Here is an 11,171-nt window from a genome sequence, read left to right on the forward strand (position 1 = left end):
GTAAGACCCTGACATAAAGACTTGACCAATATGGAGTCCGCAGTGATGTGCTCACCCTCACTCCAGCAAGTGTCCAGCCTGGCCCAGACTGTTTCGGAGCTGCAGCAAGAAATTTTATTTCTTAAAGGCGCAGTACATCCAGCCCCGGAACCAGCTTATCCGGAACCGTTTGTCATCATGCCCGACAGATTTGATGGTAGCTGCACGTCCTTTCAGTCATTCAAGATGGATTGCGAGGTGTTGTTTTCTTTAAAGCCTCGAACTTATGCCACAGAATTCATCAGGGTCAGAGCGGCTATCAACCTGTTGTCTGGACGCATCAAAGTTTGGGCTCACCAAATGTTGCAGACGAAGAGTTCTGTCCTTGTCAGCTGGGAATCCTTTATTACTGCTATGGACTCACAATGCAAGAACACTATGCCCAAGCCAGCTCCACGTACTAAAAAATCGCGGAGTCTTCGTAACCAAGGAACCGAGTACCATCACCACACCCCAGTGATGCCCCCTTATGATCCAGTTCCCAGGAAAACTCCAGAGGTATCCTGTGTTCCACTTGACCCTGAGGAACCTATGCAAATAGGACTTGTCCACTGCAAAGTCACACCCAGGGAAAGGGACCGAAGGAGAAGCCATGGTCTGTGTTATTACTGTGGAGAAAAAGGGCATTTCATCACGCTTTGTCCTGTTCGCCCTCCTAGACCTCCAGCTCTCCGACTGGGTAATAATTTCCTTCGTCCAGTGTACACCGCATATCAGCCTAAAAAGCTACAAGGGAGCCGTTATTCTTGCCCATGCTTGGCTTCCATGGCAAAAACTACACCCCCTGGTCCAGAGCCGTCTGCATCTACTGGCGAAGTTACTTCCTGTGGTACCACCGCTACTTCCTGCCCACCTGAAAAGGATTTACCTGTGGATTGTGCCATTGCTTCTAATGGCACTACGGTCCGTAAAGAAGACCTTGAAGTGTTCGAAAAAGCATTGTTAGCTACGAACACTGTTCCTGCCGAAGTTGTGGAAGTGCTTGCCACCTGTACCCGGAACCTAAAAAACCTGGACAGTTCTTCAGCCGTACCAGAAGCTGGTACTGGGAAATCCCAAGCTATTAAGGGATTCCACGCTGAGGACTTTGACTATGGGGATTCATTGGATTCTGATAGTGACCCTGGAGAGGTGTATTGTTTCAATGGAGGACCTACTTACGCCCAGAGGTCGTTTTTAAAGGGGGGGGTACTGTCAGGGTTCTCACCTGTTAGACAGACAGCCAGACGTGGTCGCTCCTGGAGTTCCCAACAGGGGACTTGAACCGGGGAACTTATCAGTCCTAGTCCTGCTTTCTGCCTCTGAGCCACAGCAGCTTTACACAGAGACTACTGATTCCGGTCCTGTTCATCCTGGCATGGCTACTACACCGGGGGCTGCACCTTGACTTGGCTGTGTCTCACCTGACTCTGATCGGTCATCAGCAGGGTATTTAAACCCAGCCTCGCCCTGTGCTCAGTGTCAAGTCTTTGATCTTGTGATCCTGTTTCGTACCAGTGTTCCTGCTTCATCTGCTTCGTGTTATTGACCCCGGCTTCTGACTCGTTTATTCTGACCTCTGGCATCCCTTGACTTCGGCTACTCCTCGTTGTTCCTGACCTCTGGCATCCTTTGACCTCGGCTATCCCTCGACTATCCTGCTGGTTCAGTCCTTGCCTGTCCTGCGTATTTGGTACTGCATCCTGCACAGCCCCCGTGCACAGACCCACCGGCCAGGTGAATTCTTACCTGACCACCTCGGCCTGTGGCTATCTGCAAGGGTGAGCAACATATCTGCGCTACAGACTCCCAACTCAGGTAAGACCCTGACAAAGGGTTAGGGTTCGGGTTAGGGGTAGGGTTAGAGGAAAGTTGGGGTAAGGGTTAGGGGTAGGGTTAGGAGTAGGAGTAGGGTTCGTGTTATTGGTAGGGGTAGAGGTAGGGTTAGGGTTGGAGGAAACTTAGGGTAAGGGTTCGGGCTCGGGTTAGGGGAAGGTTGGGGTAAGGGTTAAGGTTAGGCATAGGGTTAGGGCTAGGGTTAGGGTAAGATTCCTGTCATCATTCCCTTAATTTTCCCTCCCTCTCCTCTTTTGCCACTTTTCAGAAATCCGAAGCACTTCGGCACTTTGGAAATTCAGCACTTCGGAAATTCGTCACTTCGGTAATTCAGACATTCGGAAGCATCAGAATGTCTGAATTGCCAAAATTCATCCGAATTTAAATTCAGGCCGAAACGAATTGCACTTCTACTAATTTGTACTCCCTTGCCCAGACAGTCTGCTGCAGGAAAATAAAGAGCTGCAGGAAAATGAAGCATATCTACTCTTGTAGGAGAGGCACAAAACTGAGGCAGCTCAGTTAACTTCATCATAAATTGCTGAAATTATGATGTGTCCAACCAGTGTCTAATGGAAGTGGGCACAATATAAGACTTTGATTACAGCCTGCATATTACTGTCCTCATACTGTCATAATATAAATATAAAAACATAAAAGTCAGCTTTAAAGATCATATGTTTTACTGTTTCAGCAAGAATTAAAAAACAAAGACAATAGAAAGAGTTATAGATAATCTGATGGATGGACAGACAGGCACATAGGTTCCCGTTGCAGGATGAGCGTTATGAGAGTTAAACTGTTAACGCAAATTGTTCATTAGTAACACTACAGTAACTCTGTACATATGCCACTTTCTGCAAAATGGAACTTCCTTTAGTGTATATATATATATATATATATATATATAAATTTTTTTCGAAAGGTGCTGCACTCACTGTTTGCTCCAATTGAATGCCCGGTGCTTATTCGGCAGAAATGTAGAAGATAGAATTGACAGCACTCCAAGGACTTCTTCATAAAAAATAACTTTTATTGTTCCAAAATAAAATATCAACGTTTCAGTCTAGCGATTCTAGACTTTCATCAGGACATATTACACATGCATACAGCTCCTCCTTATGTACCCACACTAAGCAATCAATAAACTCACCCCTCCTGGGTCTGGACCTCCCCTCCGAGCGTCCCGGATCATTTTCGCGCCGAAAATGTCGGGCGCTATCTGATGATGTCATCGTGCGTCTTTACGCATGCGTCATGACGCTTGCGTCACGACGCTCGCGTTACTGCGCATGTGTCATTTCTGGAGCCAGTCGTTTACATTGGGTTACTATGGGGACCAGATACCAACAAACAACTACAGGCATAAGTTACACTCAAACCTCAAACAACTCCATAGATTCTGACAATTCATATCTATGTTACTTACTGCATTCAAATTAAAAACAAATTTATACTAATGGCCAGAGATTTAAACAGTCCAAGCCTAATGTATCCAAACTAGATTTGCTTAAAGGGACTATGGCATATATTATGACTATTGGACCGCATAAATTGAACAGAGCTGTCCCAGTTAACTGCTCAAAACCAACCAACTCCTTTCTTAAGTCCACCTAAACGTCCTATCTGCAGTACATATCCCGTACCACTCCATAGCCACAATATATTACACATTTACATATTTACATATTTACAGAGTCACAGATTTCCAAGTTTCATATTTCATATAACTACATAAATCTCGGCTAGTCATGCCTATTGTCTTAGTCTCCAAGGATCACCACTCCATATGCTGATCAAGAATCCTAACAAATATGTCAGTTGGAAACTATTATTGAGCCTCCATCAAGTTACTCATGCGTCCGGAATACGAACCCCGGGGTTACACTTAATGAATGAAAAAACCTTAGGGTCATCCTATATCAAGCAACCGTAGAAGAACAACACCTTTCTATCTAGACGGTGAAACCCAGAGCCATTCCCTCTGATGCATTCTGTATTCCAACATACATTTCCTATGTGGACCTACATCTTCTAGGAACAAACTCATATTCAAGGGTATATCAAAGTAAGGGTACCATGCATGTGGTTCTCAGTCATCCAACCAAGACCATCTACATTTTCTATGTACGGTCAATGGGTCCTTCATCGATAGCTTGCGGGACTCACAACATTAGACCCCCAACACATGTTTTACTCGTCCATCATCGGGGTGTTACTCAGTCGGCCTGTCCCCAAGGGTGGGCCTATGGGTATGTTAGCCCCCCATCTGGAGTCAGTGCAAAACTGTCTAAACTCAGATGTCTGTGGAGACCACCAGGTTGGTCAGAGAAAGACTGATAGCGAGTATTTCTCATTCAGACCTTTGGGTGTAGTTGTTTCCAAAGTCCTAATCCAATATATTTCTCTCTGTAGGAGCATCTTCTTTCTATCGCCTCCTCGTCTTGGTGGTGGTACTTGGTCAATCGCCATCAATTTAAGGGTTGTAAGGGCATGTCCAGCTTCCAAGAAATGTTTCGCCACGGGCAGTTCGGAGCCATTGTCCCGGTATGCTACCCTGATGCTTGACCGGTGGTTTCTAATGCGTTCCCTCAAAGGCAGGTCCGTTTTGCTAACATAGGCCAATCCGCACGGGCATGTCAATTTGTAAATGACAAAGTCACTGGTACATGTGAGGCGATGTCTGATGGTATACTGTCTCCCCGTTAGAGGGTGTGAGAATGAGCGACCGGGGACCATGTGTCCGCAAGTGACACATCCCAAACAGCGATAGCAACCCAAATTGCTAGTCACTTTTTTGGTCTCATAGCAGTGGCGGGGATCCGTTCTGACCAAGAGATCTCTGAGGCTCTTATTCCTCTTATAGCTCATCAACGGTGGAGCTGAGAAGATATTCGGAAGTGTGGTATCGTTCCTAACTGCCCGCCAGTTGGCATTCACCGATCTCTTCAGTGCTGGGGATGCTGTATTAAAAACGGTCGGAAACACCAAGCGTTGGCTTTTGGTGTCCGATGTAATCTCCGTCTGATTGCATCTCTGCAGGGCACTGTTTAAAGTTGTTACCTTGTATCCCCGTTCCAGGAACTTCTTCCACATCGTCTGAATTTGTTCTTGAGCTCTATTGATATCTGAGTTGTTTCTGTATACCCGCAGAAATTGCGAATAAGGCAATGATGCCTTAAGCGGATTGGGATGAAAACTGTTGGCATGGAGGAGTGTATTCCGATCGGTCGATTTAGTGAATAAGGTGTATGCTATTTTGTTATTGTCTTCAATGCTCACTCTTACATCCAGGAAGTCAACAGTCGTGGGACTAGCTGTCATGGTTAACTCGATGTTAGGACTTGCCCTGTTGATCGTTGCCACCATGTCTGTAGCTGTGTCCAGGTCACCCTTGATGATGAAAAACAGGTCATCGATGTATCTCCCATACATCAGTATCACGGAATTGAATGGTGTCACTATATGTTCCATTTCGAACCTGTACATGTAGCAATTTGCGTACATGGGGGCCATCGCCGCCCCCATCGATGTCCCTGCCAGCTGACGGTACCACTTTTGCTCGAAGCGAAAGTAGTTGCAGGTTAATACTGCTTCCAGAAGTTCTATTGTGAATTCAATGGGAGGGCCTCGATAGTACGTTGATTCGGCCAATACCAGTCTCGTTGCAGCTATACCTTCCAGATGTGGAATGACGGTATATAAACTTTTAACGTCACAAGTCAGTAACATGATGGGTTCAAGAGGAAGTTCGATACTCGAAATTCGTTTTAAAAATGTAGGAGTGCCTTTTTTTGGGGCAAGAGGGAAACCTCCACGGTCCCAACAATAAGACCAGTATTTAATATATCGTCTAGACAACTTCTCCCTGATGAATATAAATTACTGAGTATGGGATTGTCTTTTGTTCCCACTTCAGGTCCTAATCAGCTACAATGGGAAACTGAACTTTTTAAATTTGGACGCACAATGCGGCTGAAGGATTTCTTTAAAAACCATCCGGCGGTAGAAGCGGATAAAAAAACGAAGTTTAAACCCCCAAGCTCGTTTGACCCATTACCAAATCAGGCCACAATTAAAACATTCCTCCGATCAGTTGAGAAGGAAACCAAGATGATCTTTAAAACACAACGGAAGGTACACTCCAACTGCACAACTAGAGACAGAGACATAATCAAATCACTATCTAATGATGATAAAATAGTGATAAGGCCTGCGGACAAGGGTGGAGGCATAGTGGTGATGGACTATGTACAATATAGAGAGGAGATACTGCACCAACTTTCAGATCAACATACCTATGTACAGATTCCTAAAGACCCGACGGCACAACTGCAGAGCCACCTTGAAAAAATACTGAAAAGAGGCTTGGAAGCGAATTTCCTGTCCAACGAACTCTATGAGTTTATGATACAACGCAACCCTAGAACCCCCGTTTTGTATACCTTACCCAAGGTACATAAAAGCATCGAGAAACCACCGGGAAGACCTATAGTATCGGCGAAACAAGGGATACTTGAACCGATCGCTCAATGGCTGGACTTCCAAATGAAAGATACAGTAGTCAACTTACCAGCATGTCTGAAGGACACTCCTACATTTTTAAAACGAATTTCGAGTATCGAACTTCCTCTTGAACCCATCATGTTACTGACTTGTGACGTTAAAAGTTTATATACCGTCATTCCACATCTGGAAGGTATAGCTGCAACGAGACTGGTATTGGCCGAATCAACGTACTATCGAGGCCCTCCCATTGAATTCACAATAGAACTTCTGGAAGCAGTATTAACCTGCAACTACTTTCGCTTCGAGCAAAAGTGGTACCGTCAGCTGGCAGGGACATCGATGGGGGCGGCGATGGCCCCCATGTACGCAAATTGCTACATGTACAGGTTCGAAATGGAACATATAGTGACACCATTCAATTCCGTGATACTGATGTATGGGAGATACATCGATGACCTGTTTTTCATCATCAAGGGTGACCTGGACACAGCTACAGACATGGTGGCAACGATCAACAGGGCAAGTCCTAACATCGAGTTAACCATGACAGCTAGTCCCACGACTGTTGACTTCCTGGATGTAAGAGTGAGCATTGAAGACAATAACAAAATAGCATACACCTTATTCACTAAATCGACCGATCGGAATACACTCCTCCATGCCAACAGTTTTCATCCCAATCCGCTTAAGGCATCATTGCCTTATTCGCAATTTCTGCGGGTATACAGAAACAACTCAGATATCAATAGAGCTCAAGAACAAATTCAGACGATGTGGAAGAAGTTCCTGGAACGGGGATACAAGGTAACAACTTTAAACAGTGCCCTGCAGAGATGCAATCAGACGGAGATTACATCGGACACCAAAAGCCAACGCTTGGTGTTTCCGACCGTTTTTAATACAGCATCCCCAGCACTGAAGAGATCGGTGAATGCCAACTGGCGGGCAGTTAGGAACGATACCACACTTCCGAATATCTTCTCAGCTCCACCGTTGATGAGCTATAAGAGGAATAAGAGCCTCAGAGATCTCTTGGTCAGAACGGATCCCCGCCACTGCTATGAGACCAAAAAAGTGACTAGCAATTTGGGTTGCTATCGCTGTTTGGGATGTGTCACTTGCGGACACATGGTCCCCGGTCGCTCATTCTCACACCCTCTAACGGGGAGACAGTATACCATCAGACATCGCCTCACATGTACCAGTGACTTTGTCATTTACAAATTGACATGCCCGTGCGGATTGGCCTATGTTGGCAAAACGGACCTGCCTTTGAGGGAACGCATTAGAAACCACCGGTCAAGCATCAGGGTAGCATACCGGGACAATGGCTCCGAACTGCCCGTGGTGAAACATTTCTTGGAAGCTGGACATGCCCTTACAACCCTTAAATTGATGGCGATTGACCAAGTACCACCACCAAGACGAGGAGGCGATAGAAAGAAGATGCTCCTACAGAGAGAAATATATTGGATTAGGACTTTGGAAACAACTACACCCAAAGGTCTGAATGAGAAATACTCGCTATCAGTCTTTCTCTGACCAACCTGGTGGTCTCCACAGACATCTGAGTTTAGACAGTTTTGCACTGACTCCAGATGGGGGGCTAACATACCCATAGGCCCACCCTTGGGGACAGGCCGACTGAGTAACACCCCGATGATGGACGAGTAAAACATGTGTTGGGGGTCTAATGTTGTGAGTCCCGCAAGCTATCGATGAAGGACTGTCAGGATCGGGACAGGGATCCAACACGCAGAGTACAAAGAGTGGAAAGGTACGTATACCGGGCCTTAGAATGGCCGGACTAACGTACCGAGAGTAATAGAGAATAGTCAGAGACAAGCCGAGGTCGAGGGAACGAGAAGACAGATAAGCGAGAGACAAGCCGGGTCAAGGGATAACAGAGATAAGCAGGGTAGTACAACAAGCCGAGTCAAAACCAATAGAGCAAACTAGAATACCAGAGCACTGAGTGACTAGACAAGCTAGAACCACGACAGGGCAATGAGCTGAAGTGAGAAGTAAGCTTAAATACCCTGGCTCCGGATGGTAGACACGCCTCTGACAAGTACCGATTGGATATCGGACACTTGAGTTGCAGGTCGCTCGTGATAGCGTCATGACGTCACGTATTGAGCGTCCCGCTAGAAAAGGACGTGGATTCCTCGCGGTCGGTGTTTAAGTGACTGGATGAACCGCGAGGAACGAAGGAAACAGCTCGTTTGGACGGATAAACTACTAAGTCTCTACCTCTTTTAGAGGTAGAGACCTCAGGTACCCTGACAGTACCCCCCCCTCAGATACGCCCACCGGGCGGAAGGAACCGGGACGAGATGGGAAGCGGAGGTGAAATGCTCTGCGAAGGCGAGAAGCATGAACGTCCTCCTGAGGTACCCAACTCCTCTCCTCAGGACCATATCCCCTCCAGTTGACCAGATATTGCAATTTTCCCCTTGAAATTCTGGAATCAATGATGGAGCTGACCTCGTACTCCTCCCGACCCTCCACCTGAACAGGACGAGGTGAGGAAACCTTAGAGGAGAATTTGTTGCAAATAAGAGGTTTCAACAAGGAGACATGAAAAGAGTTAGGAATGCGTAAGGCAGGTGGCAGAGCAAGGCGATACGCAACCGGGTTGATACGAGTGAGAACCCTGTAAGGACCTATGTAGCGAGGAGCAAATTTCATAGATGGAACTTTTAGGCGAATATTCTTAGTACTCAACCACACCCTATCCCCAGGAACAAAGACAGGAGCCGCTCTTCTATGCTTGTCAGCGTGTTTCTTGAATAACGAGGAATTATGTAACAGAATTTGCCGAGTCTGATCCCATAATTTCTTCAGGTTGGCGACATGATCATCAACCGACGGTATCCCCTGAGAAGAGGAAACCGAAGGAAAAATTGAAGGATGAAAGCCATAGTTCATGAAGAAAGGGCTAGAGCGAGTTGAATCACAAACAAGGTTATTGTGTGCGAACTCCGCCCAAGGAATCAAACCGACCCAATCGTCCTGGTGTTCGGAAACAAAGCAACGTAGATACTGCTCGATCTTTTGATTGGTGCGTTCAGCAGCTCCGTTAGACTGAGGGTGATAGGCAGAGGAGAAGTTCAATTTGATTCCCATTTGAGAACAAAAGGATCTCCAGAAACGTGAGACAAATTGAGAACCTCTATCAGAAACAATCTCCGAAGGAATCCCATGTAGGCGAAAAACTTCTCTCGCAAAAATCTCTGCCAATTCAGGAGAAGTCGGAAGTTTAGGTAATGGCACGAAATGGGCCATCTTAGTAAATCTATCCACCACCGTGAGAATAACAGTCTGTCTCTTGGAAGCAGGCAAATCTACGATAAAGTCTATGGACAAACAGGACCAAGGTTTCTCAGGAATGTCCAAGGGATGTAACAGACCACAAGGAGATGTATGAGGTTGTTTAGTCTTGGCACAAGTCTCACAAGCTGCGACGAACTCCTCAATATCTTTTCGTAGTGAAGACCACCAGAAATCCTTGGATATCAGAGAGTATGTCTTGCGAATACCAGGATGGCCAGCTACTTTACTTTCGTGAAAACATTGTAAGAGCTCCAGTTGGAGTTCAGGAGGGACAAAGTTTCTTCCCTCAGGAGTGTTTCCGGGTGCCAGATGTTGTGACTTCAAGATCTGGTCAAGTAGCGGAGAATGGATTTTGAGACTGGTATTAGCAATAATATTGCATTTGGGTACAATGGAGGACAAAAGTGGTTCAACTGAAGCAGAAGGCTCATATTGGCGAGATAGCGCATCGGCTTTAGAATTTTTTGACCCAGGTCTGTAAGTCAGAACGTAATTGAAATGGGTAAGAAATAACGACCAACGAGCCTGCCTGGAGGACAAACGCTTGGCCTCTCCGATATAAGACAAATTTTTGTGGTCCGTTAGAATGGTAACAGGATGTAATGTACCTTCCAATAAATGTCTCCACTCTTTCAAAGCCTTGATAACCGCTAGTAATTCTCTGTCACCAATGTCATATCTGCTCTCTGTACCAGACAATTTTTTAGAGAAAAATCCACATGGATGTAATGGTTTATCAACACCCAACCTTTGAGATAGGACAGCACCTAAACCAGTCTCTGATGCGTCTACCTCAAGTAGAAAAGGCAGGGAAGTGTCGGGGTGAACTAAAATTGGAGCGGAAGCGAAAAGCTCCTTGAGAGTTTTGAACGCAAGAAGAGCTTCAGTAGTCCAATTCTTAGTATCAGCCCCCTGTTTGGTCATATTGGTGATAGGTGCGATAATTGAAGAATAACCCTTAATAAAGCGCCTATAATAATTAGAAAAACCAATAAATCTCTGTACGGCTTTAAGACCTTTGGGTAAAGGCCACTCTAGAATGGACTGGAGCTTATCCGGATCCATCTTAAATCCCTCCCCAGAGATCACATAGCCGAGAAAGGTTACCTGGGTTTGATCAAAGCTACATTTCTCCAACTTGCAGTACAAGCCATGCTGGAGAAGCTTGTGCAAAACCCTCCTGACTTGCTTGTGATGAGTCTCAATCTCACTAGAATGTATGAGTATATCATCTAGGTATACAATGACGCAATCTTGCTGAAATTCCCTAAGAACCTCATTTATCAGATCCTGGAATACAGCTGGTGCATTGCATAACCCAAAAGGCATAACTGTATATTCATAGTGGCCATATCGAGTATTGAATGCCGTCATCCACTCATGTCCCTGCTGGATTCTCACCAAGTTATATGCCCCTCTGAGATCTAACTTGGTGAAAATTGTAGAGCCCTTCAAACGATCGAAGAGTTCGG

The sequence above is a fragment of the Pelobates fuscus genome, chromosome 1, assembly GCF_036172605.1.
Source record: "Pelobates fuscus isolate aPelFus1 chromosome 1, aPelFus1.pri, whole genome shotgun sequence".
NCBI lineage: Eukaryota > Metazoa > Chordata > Amphibia > Anura > Pelobatidae > Pelobates > Pelobates fuscus.